This window comes from Pagrus pagrus, assembly GCF_965226575.1.
Source record: "Pagrus pagrus genome assembly, chromosome: 24".
NCBI classification, from domain to species: Eukaryota; Metazoa; Chordata; class Actinopteri; order Spariformes; family Sparidae; genus Pagrus; species Pagrus pagrus.
Genome location: NC_140206.1, coordinates 20,808,413 through 20,821,392, shown reverse-complemented (window position 1 = coordinate 20,821,392; position 12,980 = coordinate 20,808,413). Strand labels below are relative to the sequence as shown.

The 12,980-nt window shown below is 39.3% G+C and overlaps 1 long non-coding RNA gene across 1 annotated transcript; it reads left to right on the top strand.

Moving 5' to 3' along the window:
• The first annotated feature begins 9,569 nt into the window (after positions 1-9,569).
• On the top strand, positions 9,570-12,391 carry LOC311253542. Its single transcript, XR_014621690.1, has 3 exons — positions 9,570-9,879; positions 11,414-11,599; positions 12,301-12,391. It is a non-coding gene; the product is annotated as an uncharacterized lncRNA (long non-coding RNA).
• Positions 12,392-12,980: the final 589 nt, after the last annotated feature.

The following is a 12,980-nucleotide window of genomic DNA, read 5'->3' as shown; positions in this document are numbered from 1 at the left end:
CCTTCTATAGACCTTCACGAACACCTTGTCTCCAGGTTTCACTGTGTCTGTTTTTTGCTTCTTCTTTTTTTTAAAAATGTATTTATTTATCTATTTATTTGTTTCTTTTTTTTTTTAAATTTATTTTCTATTATTATTTCTCAAGCCTCTCTAGCACCTCCTTCTACTTTTGCCTGTCGGAGACATACGTGACTATACTCTATGTAAATTTGTCAAATATTTGACGCACGCCTTTATTTTATCTTCTAAAAGGGATAAACTCAGACAAGATATAGGCCTCCGTCTGCCTGTGGGCAATTCGTGAGGCGTCATACGCAAATCTCGAAGTTCACTCGAGCGACGCCAATCAATGCAAGTGGAAACGCTGCTACTCAATTTAGACCTGCGTGTTGGCAGATTTTGACAATGCGGTTTTTCAGAATACCATTAATTTTTCACAAATACCTTAGCTTTGAGGATGATAGACTGCTCCTGAACATTTTTTTAAATTTCTCAAATTCTGTAGAATTAATTTTAGCATTTTATCCACAAACTCTTTCCCATTATCTGAGGATATGCGATCTGAAAGTCCCCATCTGCTTATAACCTCACGACATAAGAACTTGGCAACAGACTGAGCATCCTTACGCTTGGTAGGACAGGCCTCCGGCCATCGCGAAAATCTACAACAACTAGCATATATCTCTTGCCTCCAATCGGTTTTATCATATCAACAAAATCCATGACTAGCTCACGCATGGGGCCTTTTGGAGTCAGAATTTAACCAGCAGGGACCTTCACACCTCTCCTAACATTGTTTTCAGACAGATTGTCCATCTGTCTATGACATGATCCATTTGTTCAAGCAGGTAGGGTGCCCAAAAACATACTCCTTTATGATTCTTCTGCTGATTTTTCTCTTGACTTCCCCCCTTGAAACATGGGCTTGCCCATGTTCCTCTTGAATCAACAGACTCAGTAGGATTGGGAATGTCCCAGCATGACTGCGGCCTGTATTTTCTCCTTCTTCCTGTTATCAGTCAACTGTATTTGGTTGAGTTTCCTGAGGATTTCCAGATCTTGTTCCCTCTGAACATGTTCCTTCTTTCGATATAGCCCGACCTGGTGTGCTACATGATCTGTGTAGATGCTCTTTGTCATGCTACCGAGTCCAACCACCTCTGCTAATTTGCTTCGCACTGGTACTGGCAGCCCTTCCTGTAGTTTGGCTCTCAGGATTGACTGCTCCATCTGATTCAAATCCGGATCGTTTCCTGTGACATTTCTCCACATTTGATGAGCCCTTGACACATAAGCTCGTGGATTCTCGTTTTGCCCCAACTGCTCGATGAGAATGTTGTCTGGATGCACATTGGTGGTGTATGTTTCTCTCAGTGCTTTCCACATCCGCCCTCTACTTGCAGCAAACAGGTCTGCATCATTCACGGCCGTTGCCACAAATCGGTTCAATCCTGCTTTCACCAGGATCTCTTCCATGACTGGAACCCCAAGGAGATTAGCTAGAAGTCTCTTGATATCTCCCATAGCGGGCTGTGTTCCTATTAAAACTTCCTCCAACTTGGAAATCCATGGATGCGCTCCATCTTGGAGAATGGGCAGCTTTTCAATAATGTGTGACATATCTGTATTCTGCCAGGGCTTATACTCCAACCTCTGTCCTCGCGCTATCACTGGAAACATCTTACCAGTTTTATCCTTCTTTTCAATGCGCAGGTTGTATCTTGGAGTGCTTTCTCCATAAGCTCCTCCTCTCTGTCGCTCCTTTTGGCTGATCACAGGGAGCTGAGGATACACGTTGGAGAGCTTGACTTCCTTCTCATAAGGTGGGGGGTGTTTTACTGGGGCGGTATGTAAAAAAGGTGTGTTGGCCTCTGCTAGCAACCTCCGATTAACCTCCAAACTGTTCCCTAATTCCTCTGCAAGCTTTTCCTTCTTTTCCTTAGATATCATTAGCCGCTTCTGTCCCTCATTCTCAAACAACTCCAAAATACCTAGCTCTGTCTGCCTCTTCTCCTTTCTTTTCTTTCCCTTTTTACCTTTCTTTTGCTCCGCCTTGTATGCGGACACAAGCACCTGTATTGTTTTAATTACCTCCAGGTTAAGGGTTCCCTCCACCGGCCAGGGTCGATCAATTTCCGGCCAGCGATTATGCCATTTCTTTGATACCTCTGCAATCCCTTTAATGAGGGGGTTGCTTTTCTCTACTACACCAACAGGGGTAGTTACTTTTGAAGTTCCAGAGCCCCTCTTTGGCATTGTGAAATAATATTCTTTCGCTCCCTTATTCGTAGACCTTTAGACACTATTAAAGGAAAGATAATTTCCCTATCCAAAGAGAGTCACCTAAATCAAATTAAATCAAAATAGAAATGTGTTTTCAAAACAACGTGTTACCACAGCCACTTCTTCAAAGGAGAATGGAGTAAATTTGCCAACCTCAGAGAAAACCAGTAATGTATCGCTCTAAAAACTAAAAGCCCTCACTGGGACTAAATATGAAATTGTCTACAGACACAATTAGTCTAGCAAAATTGTCACTTTTTCAACTCAAATGTCTGTGAAGGTACAATGAAAATAGAGACCCAAAAGTCCACCAGTTCTCACAGAGAACCAACAACCTGCCTCTAATGTCTACACCACTCTCCTTCTACACCACAACATTTATCTCCTTCTACAATTATAAACAATTCCGATATCAGATATTGAATCATACCAGGTTAAATCAGACCCTATATTTGGGTAATGGAATCACCATTCCCATCTAATGATATGCTGTAGTTGGTCAGTCAGTTGCCAAGCTTCATTTGTAATTATCCCCTAGTTAGTACTCCTTATGAATGTGAAAAAACACTTTGTGTGCATGTAATTGTTGTGGCATTGAACGTATGTGAGTGTATGAGCGTATGTGTTTACATGTAAGTGTGTGTATGTTTGTGTGCGAGGGTGTATGCGTGTGTTTGTATGTGTGAAGAGTTTGTGGATAAAATTGCACTAGCCTTGGCAAGTTTGGTTTGGGCCGCGCAGGCAGATGACACCAGTGAATGTAACGGGTGTTCAGTGATTCTCGTCCGTTCCCTGGTAGGCCCCAACCTTAGCTGCTATGTCTTCTTTCTCGGACTCTCGTGTCCCAGGTGTATGAAAAGAAGAACAAGAACACAAATGAAGACTATTATTTTGTCCGTACTGAGAGCAAGCCAAAAGTGTCACTTATTTATCACCATCCAAGTAAGATAAACATCACACAGATTCAGCTTAAGAACCTTATTATTTCATTAATGCAAATCTGTTTTCATTTTGAATGGCCCAAAACGTGAAACAATTAAAGCTTTAAACAGCTATATTGGTTATCCGCATGTGATTGTAGGAGGGGGAGTAACAGCACAGTACAACACAGGTCGCAGGGACACTCTCTGTGTCCGCACGCTCACATACCAGCTGCTCTCAGCCCCACCTTTCTGCGCTCTCTCTCTCTCTGCTCCACGGACATGCGCACTCTGAACTCATTTCCACCGCAGGAAGAGAAAAAGAAAGCTGGATGGGCCCATTGTCAGTCACAAATTAACACTTTTTATCTGCCAACATTCAAGCAGGTATTTTATGATTAAAACTAAATATTGACCGGCCCACGACAACTTTTTTCCCTTAATTAATTCCAATTTAACCCTTTGGTCTGAGGAGGTGTTTTTAGAGCAAAGTCAATATGTTTAATTTGATTTTAGTCTCCGTATGAAAATATCCGCTACACGGTCATGTTAGCAGCCTACTTGGGTCAGATGTTAGTCATACTACTCTAATCATGCATTGTTAATTCATCACGTCTTCAGATCTGTAAGGCTGTAAGATCTGTTAGTTTATGTGTTCAAATTTTGCGTCAAATTTCTTTTACCAGTATCTATGCTTTGAAATATTGATTTCTCTAATTCTTAAAATTTTCCTATGTGTCTCATCAAGGCTTCCCACTCAGGTAGGTGGAAGTTGCAGTAAATAAAAGACTAATTTCATACTTCGACCAGCTGTAACAGTCGACCAAATAAACAATTGTCCGTACGTCCACAAATGCTTACTTAGCGTATTCATTAAACTTCTCCACATTAAACATCAAACATCCCCCGGTAATTACTACTCATACGCCGCTCGATTGCGACAAAGAACACTAAGATGGATCCCCCTGATCAAAATCCAACAAAGATGCATTGCATTTTAGCAAACATCTTACATATATATATAGCCTATATATATTTATCCTAATATTACTACTTTCTATCATATTCCAGCCTACTTTTTCCCTGAACAAGCTCCTTTCTTCACATTCTCTCTGCATAATATCCCCTTCACTTACATTTTTTCTCTTTTATGTGATTAATAGTGCTATTGGTGCATATAAGTTATTGCTTTATTTATAGGTAAATTTCCATACCACCAATCCTTCATTCCCGTTGTACACAGCCAATTTACACCTCTCCTATCCCCTCTGTCTGAAATCCTATATAATTATATATACATGTTTTTATTTATTTTAATTTTATTTCGCCTGTATTTTATCAAGAAGGTCTTTTGAGACCTAGTTCTAATTTACAATGGTGGCCTTGGCTGAAGGCAAAAAAAAACCCTATGAAACATAGTGATCAGTTTAAAATGGAGTGCAAGGAATCGTATTGATAATTACATTATTTCACTCACTTATCCACATTCCAAAAATGTGACTGAGATGGGACTTGAACTGTCATCTTCTAGGTTATAAGGCAAAAATGTTACCTGCTTAACTGCTATGCATCAATACGAATTTTACTGTTGAAAATCCTATATTACTAGATTCCGATAGTTTATTCCTTTATTATCATATCCTTTATATATTACATTATCACTTACAATACCTACGTATTGTATATATTGTATTATAATAGTGCACATTTCAAGATATAGATTAATTATAATTAATCCTTTGGACTACCCATCAGCTTAATTTATACATCAACTTTAACTGAATCCCACCGCCTGCGCGCAGCGTGAGAGGTCACAATAATCACAATAAACACTGAACAATACACACAACCGGGCCGGCCCCCGGAAAAACATCTTTTAACAAATAATCGCTCAACTTAATTTCATCACAGCTCTTAGACCAAGCATTGCAACTTGTCTGTTGGCCTCAAACTGAGGGCACTGCCTCTAACATCAGAGTCCAACTATTACCACAACAATTCTTACTTTAACTAAGTCAATACCAAATTTCTTACATCAAATTCCGCAAGTGTCACATGCACTCTTTTTTTTTTCACTTCTTAAAATTTTGCTCCTATCCAAACTACAATTTTGACTTTACATAACATCTCTCCCTCTCTTTTTTTTTTTTTTTTTACATCACTTCTCTCTATGTACCTGGCCAGGCTTTTATACTCTTCTTTACTTCTTCATTACTTATTTTAATTCTTTACTTCTTCTTTACTTATTTTACTTCTTTACTTCTTCTTTATTTCTTCGAGCCAACTCTCCGCGTAGCTAATAGTGACTAATCTCACGCATGTCTTAGGACAATGTAAGCTGAGCGCCCTGCCTGTCATTGTCTGCATCGTATTTCCAATCAGTCCACTCATTTCTACCGCATCAGCTGCTCCTTTTTACTTCTTTTACTTCTTTGAGCCAACTCTCCGCGTAGCTAATAGTGACCAATCTCACGCATGTCTTAGGACAATGTAAGCTTAGCGCCATGCCTGCCATTGTCTGCATCGTATTTCCAATTAGTCCACTCATTTCTACCGCATCAGTTGCTCCTTTTCTCATTTGTCAGTAACCTCTTTTTTCTTCTCTAAATATTTTCCTGATATCTTCAATTCGTTACTGCAAAAATTTAGACAGAACCATATCAACAAACTAAACACCTATTGCCCATTTCCCCACATTTTGGTAATTTTCAGCCTGACAACCATTGGAAAACACACACAGTCTCGTCCAGGGCTTGAGCTTGACCCCTTAGAGCGAAAAAGCTCACCTTGTTAGCCGGCTGGGGTGAAGGTCAGTCTCTGGACCCCTGTCGCGTGCCCAAGTTATCAATAGCTGTCTGTTCGCGACGCCAATTTGTTGTTTCTGGGCTTTCTTCCTCTAAAGATGTCGGCGTGTAGTTTGATGATAAGTGAATCTGCGGAGGCGAGGCTGGGTGAGAATGGATAGAGCAATCTTTATTGAAACAGCTTTCAAGCCTGCGTCCGAACCAGTGTGGCCACACCCGGTGTTCCCAATATTGGCAAAGTTCTCCCTAAAGCTTTGCCCTCTGCTCTACCAGAAATCCTCTCTGATCTAGGAAATCTACAAGTACTCACCTAACCTTCTCTATCTGCGCGGGCCTTTTTAAAGTACTTACGCCCACATCTACCTCTTCTTCTAATTGGTCACTTTGGTAGATTTTAGGGTTTCTCTATCCAATAGGCCAAATAGGTGTGGATCAGTCTCCTATGGAATGTCACCTCCTCTATAAATTACCTACTCTACTGATGTCCTTCTTTGGGACTTGTGCCCTAAAACTGACCTGACTGTCCCTCTGTCCTTTTGGGGTAATCTATAGTTGAACCGGCTCCTGACCATTTGGCATACCAGTTAAACTCTATTATCTTGTCCTCCAACTGCCCTCCAAAACACACATAGAACTGACTAATTACTCTAATGTCACCTAACAGATGTCATTCCCATCTGACACCTTCCTTAACCCCCACAACCAGGAACAACATATCACAGTTAAATCATAGCTCAAAATGTGTTGTTGCCCAGATACCTCATGAGGCTTTTTAAGCGAAGTAGTCCCGGGGAAAAGGTAATTTAGGTGAGCTCATGGGGAGGGAGAGATAACTGAGGTAATAAACTGGCCCAGAGCATATGTGAAGAATGAAGATGTGAAATTTAGGTGGTTTTCAGGCATTTGCTAAAGAGACTGTTTTTCATGTTGTGTGATCGCTGTTTTAATATCATATGCTTATGTTTACCTGGTAACTCACTAATGTCTGCTGATATGACATCCCTGCATTTTTGGTTTGGACCATGGGGGCTGTGGTTACTGGGCTTAAAGCCGGCTGAGGAAACCTGGTAAGATGAGTTGAGGCTGGGTCCTAAAGGGAGTAGGATCGCTGAGCCTGAGAGAGATGTTTTGTATAATACTAATTTTGGTTTCTCATCATTTTGTGCACACATGTGGATCCATTGTGGCTTCTTTTCTTTTTGTCACTGTTTTGCACGGCTAAAATAAATACACCTTTGCACTGAAGTGCTATTGTGGTTGGACCATCATTTTTGTTTTAAAGGGGTTATTGAACCTTAATGCGCCTTGAAGCGGCCTTTTTCTGACAGTTTCATTTTTCAGCTCGTACAGTTCGCGTTTACACACGTTTGTTTTCTCTGGCCCAAACAGTAGATTACAGAGTATCTTTGGTAGATCCGTGATTGTCACGTTTCCATGACGACTGACCGGAAACAGACGCGTGGTCATGTTCATGTGACTCCAGATTGTAAAAATCTCTGAGGAAAAAAATAAAAATCTCTGGAGACACCAGGCAGTTGTTTTTTAGTTTTTAGTGCAGACAGTTGATATTATTTATCTAAATAGTATTTTTATTATTTATTTATTTTTGTGGTTGGTTGAACAGCATTTCAAGAGTGCAATCTGTAAGACCTGGTGTTACATAAATGTCTTATAATAACACATGATAATGATAATATTTTCAAATTTCCAGTCAACTTTTAACATTGATCTTAAAGCCTTATGGAATCACTCCTTCTAAATTCTACTACTCCATTAATGAATCTGTTACCTATAGGGCCCTGCCATCAGTCAATGGTCAGGGTCAGGCCCCTGACACAAAAAAACATGCTTGGGCACCTGTGGGCTGCTGGTGGGCCACCCTACCACCGGGTTTAGCAAGTTTTCTGGGGGGGACCCTGGTCACTGTTTATTTTCTGGTCGATCAGCTTGTGTTCTTACACAAGAACCTTGAAATTCCCAAATGCTGAACAGTGAGAAGTTAGGATGTAGGCTTAGGTCAAACTATATATTTCCTCACTCTGAAACTGATTGTTGATGATGGTGATGTTGAACTCAGACGGAAGAAGTTGTTTTCACAAATTTGGTTGTAGGCTAAGCCTACACACTTTATTTTTGGTTTACATTACAATGTTTTTCACATCTTGATATTTTGTTGTATGCAGCTGACGTGATTACTAGACTGATCCCGACTTGCTCTGACGTCATGGATGCGCCTGCAACGATAACCTCGCGAGATCAAGGCGGCCGCAGTTGTTAGAGCCAGGCGCCGCAGTTGCTCTCCACCGACTGCAAGGCCTCATATCAGTAGAGCTATTCCACTTCCCTTAAAATACATGATTAAAAATATCCTCACAAATTCAAATGTGTCTAGTAAATTACCTGATTAAAAAATTGGTGAATTGAAATTTGGTGAAAGAAAATGTAACAACAAAGTACTTGGAAGTGTGTTTAAAGAAAAGCTATTCGATGATATCAAAAAGTCAACAAAAATAAAGATAGCAGATAATGAAGTTACATTAACAAAGAATTATTGTAGCTATCTTAAATGGCCAATTTCACCCAAGGTAAAAGAAATTCAGTTTAAATTAATAAATAATATTTATCCTGCTGCTGAAACTCTAAGGAAAAGGTTCAATTTTGAAGTTAATCCGTGTGTTTTTTGTATGACAAAACACGAAACAATTGAACACCTTTTTTTCTCTTGTTCAGTCACAATGATGTTTTGGAAAGATGTTTATCGATGGTTAAATATTGAGATTAACGATTCTTTGCTTAACAAATTTCAAGTGATGATCTATATGGATGGTCTGTCAAAAAAGGTATCCAAAATGGTGAACATTATTTTCATTATGGGAAAGTATCATATACACAAGAATAAATGGAATAACAGCAAGCCCAACATAAACTGTTTTAAGAATGAAATTAAAAACTATATAACATCCCTAAAGGTGTTATCGGAGGAAAACCAGTCCATAAATGAGTTGTATGAAACAATGTCAGAGTCTCTTGCTCTTTGAGTTTACAGTCCTGTGTTCTTAAACACGCTTGAAGCACTATGTTGAAATGTCAACCCCTGTAAATATTATTTTTATTTTATTTTATTTTACCTGTTTGATATGTTGTAAGCGTGTACTGTTTTAAATACAAGCAATTGTTCTTTTTTCCTCAAATGAGTTCTTTGGAAATTGATGTGAATTTCATTTCAAATTGAAATGTATGACAAATTGTGAATTGAAATAAAGCTTTGGAAAGATACAAAAAAAAAGACTGCAAGACCTCAGGGCATGATGGGAAACGCCTGGCTGTCACCTGATCAAAGAGCTGATTGGCCCTAAGTTAGGACGACAAATACTACGTTTTGTCGACAATCCTTATTTTCTGTGTAATGGTTTTTTAATGCTAGATTATATGAATCTCATGTGCAATGAAGGTTTAATCTGCTAACAAACATATTTTGTGTGGTTGATATACTGTATATAATTACAAATATAAATAGCCTACATCAATAAATAAAGATCATAAGAAACCTTTGCTGCTTCACTGCAAAAAAGCCAACTTGTATTTTTTGGCCTAAAACAGTCATTTATGTTGGTAAAACTTGAAAATATAAATTATTGACATTTAAGGCAATAATGTTAGTTAGCACAACAAAGCAAGACAGTTGTATGCTCCAAAAAAATTTGGTGAGTTGTTAATAGTTAAATCTTTAAGTTGGGGTTCAATACAAGGAACAACAGTTCTGCTAACTCTTATTTCTTTGTTGTGAAATGCGGGAAAGCCAACTTTCCGAGTTGGCACTCTTCACTTAAGTCTCATTGTGGCTGTGCTGCCTCGAGCTGGAGTCCACACAGGTAAGTTTTAACCAACCTTTAATTAAATTAAGTTAAAATGATACTATTCTGAGTTGTGTTGTGCAGTATGTTGTACGTCGTTTAATGGAGAAAGCGACCTACACATTTTCAACATTTAATCACAAACAGGTTGCAGTCATTAGCAAAAGCTAGCGGCTAACTGATGCTAGCGGCGCTGCAGCAGTTAGCCGCTAGCATGTCTGGGCAAATACCGTTCAAACAGGACAGGCATGTTATCTTCTGACTGGTTGTGTTAATTCATGCTCGCTAATTTGTTACAGCTACAAGAGTAGCCATTAGGGTATTAATGCTAACTCAAAATTGTGGTCGCAAAATTAGCTGACATTTGATGTCACCTTACAGAAGTGTTGGCGGTGTTACTACACTGTGGTAACAACACTCAGGCCGCGTCTCCGCTCCAGGACGAGTCCAGGACGGCAGCAGTTGAGCAGGCTGGTTTGACAGTAGGGACAGAGAGAGAGCGGAGCCGGCTGACAGGCTGCGGCTCGGTCCGCTGTGTAGTTAGTTTGCTGCCTGCCTCTCTACTCAGTTCTCTACCGTCTGCTGGTCTCAGTAAATGACTGTGTGTTGAGAGAGTGATTTAATAAGTTAACGTTAAACTATAACATGATTATTATCTGCGCGGGTGGAGCAATGTGTGCGTGTGTGAAGGTAGGCTACAGTTATTATGCTCTCATCTCTAATGCATCAATCAGCCGTAATATAGGCCTATATTGTGCACATTGATGACGATATGTTCAATGATGTCCTGATGATGGATGATGGAGCAGCTGACATGTGGTTGGGTCACAGTCTCACAGTGCACCTTCATTAATAGAAACTTCAACCTCAAAGCTCTCTGTCCTCAGACTGTCCTGTGCCTGAACATCACACAGGGACAACATAGAGCTGCTTGTGTGACAGGTTATTGAGTTTAATTAACGTTTACATCAGGCTGAGTTCAATAAATCACTATATGCTACTGCGATTTAAGTATTAAAATAATAAGATGTAATTCATATCAGATTTAATATCATCATAATAGTGTAGTGGCAGGAAAGACCAATTCACCTGTATCAAATATTGTGTTGGTCAGAAGTTACTGCTTGTCTGTTGATTTAAAAAAGTTGAAATATTTCCATGTATGACCCATTCTGGGTTAGATTAGAAGTCAACTTGAAGTCAATCGATAATTTGCATTCCTAGTCCTGGTTGCACATCATGGTGTTTGAAAACGTTGAAATGCATTTAATTGACTGCTCTGTTTTATACTGACTGCTGACGTTCTTAACCTAGACTGTTGTAGCTGTTGGTTTGTTGAGTAGTGTCCTTAATTAATATATGTTAATTGTAATTCATCTTTACTGCAGCAAAATATATTAAAAATTAAAAATGGGACAGAATATTATATTGTCAGTCTTGTCAACTCTAGTGTCCAGTCTACTGTTAACATTGTCATTAAATTGATAAAATGTTTAAAATTTCTGCTGACTGCTTTACTAATCCCCAGCAAATTGTCATCTTTGTTTTTCAGATTGAAATTAATGCAGTGCAAGTTCTGCAAGTTCACCCACGCCGTTGAAGCTGTTCTGCTGAAACACTATCGACTGCATCACAGAGGTTCAACCTGGCCTTGCATCCACAGGGACTGCTGGTGCACTTTTAGAACCCTTAGTGCTTTGAAATCACATCTTTCAAGATTGCACAGTACTGTCCAAAGGCAAGAGAACTTATCATTTCAGTGCTGGTTGTGTGAATACAAGGACATTTGCTGTAAAAAGAAAATATTAATTCATTTGCATTATCACCTTAGATGCAGAGAGATAGTGTGTTGCCCATTTGTGGGGTGCAGCTTTGAAACCAACCGCCTTAATAGTTTTACTGGACATACATCGCGGAATCATAAAAACCATAAGCTTAGAGATTTTCTGACACCAGTCAGGGTAGTTAGTGATTTTCAGTCTAATGACACAGACCAGCCATGTAATATTGATCCTGAAGCTGGATTTTCTTTAACAAGCAGTCCTAGATTGGATTCCACAGAAAAAGGTGAACCCGATTGTGTACAGAATGTAGACTCCGAAATACTTGAGCACAGATTAGCTTCCCTTTTTCTTCGTATACAATGTCTGCTACATGTGTCGAAACATGCAATACAGGCAATTCTAGAAGAATTTAATGATATTTTGTCCCTTTCCAAGTTTCATACAACTGAAATTCTCAAAGAGGTTTTTGCAAAACATAATATTGAAGTTGAGGAAGAAGTTATTCAAGAGATAAGTAACATTGTGTTTGAAAAAAATCCAGTACTTGTTACTACAGAAAATGTTCTGGATATGGAAGAGGACAGCTGCCTGTATGTTTACTGTACTTCTTATGTCAATTACATCTTGTAATGTTTCATGCAATTCTTTGTTTCAGACATCTGACATCACTGCACATCGACAAACTGCAGCATTAAAGGGCCTCCCCTTGTATCTCCGTGACAGTCAGGAGAAGCTCTTCAGGAACTGTCTTGTGAGTGGTTATAAATAGAAATTGTAAATATGTTATTATACTGTATTTATAGTGCTGTATTTAACGTTGACTTCAACCATTACCTCTCTGTCCTCCTTGTTCCCTTCATCTTTCCCAATGTCCAGGGTGTCTTCAATAGTTGTACTGTCCTGGCTATGACTTGATTTAGCCTAATTGATGTCAGTTGATGTGTGTATGGAGGTTAAATTTTTGGTTGTGGGGTATGGGATGGAAGTAGTTAATATGTCAAACTCATAATTAATTCTATTTGGAAAAAAATGTTTATCCAATAATTTGGAGTTATTTTAGAGTAATACAGTAGGTACTACTTCAAAGTGGCCATTTCACTCGCGGGGAGCGAGATTCACGCAACGCGTGAAATGTCAGTGACAACTGTAGCCACTAGGTGGAAGCATAGTACTGAATTGCAGCTGAAACGATTTTGGGACAATTCCACATTTGACCACAATGTAGCTGCAATGGAGAGTGGCGCTGTTTTAGGCTACAGGTAGAGTGAATGGAGAGGGGGACTGCTAAACCGTATCAGATTGATTCAGACTGATTGTTTCACAGCGATGGGACAC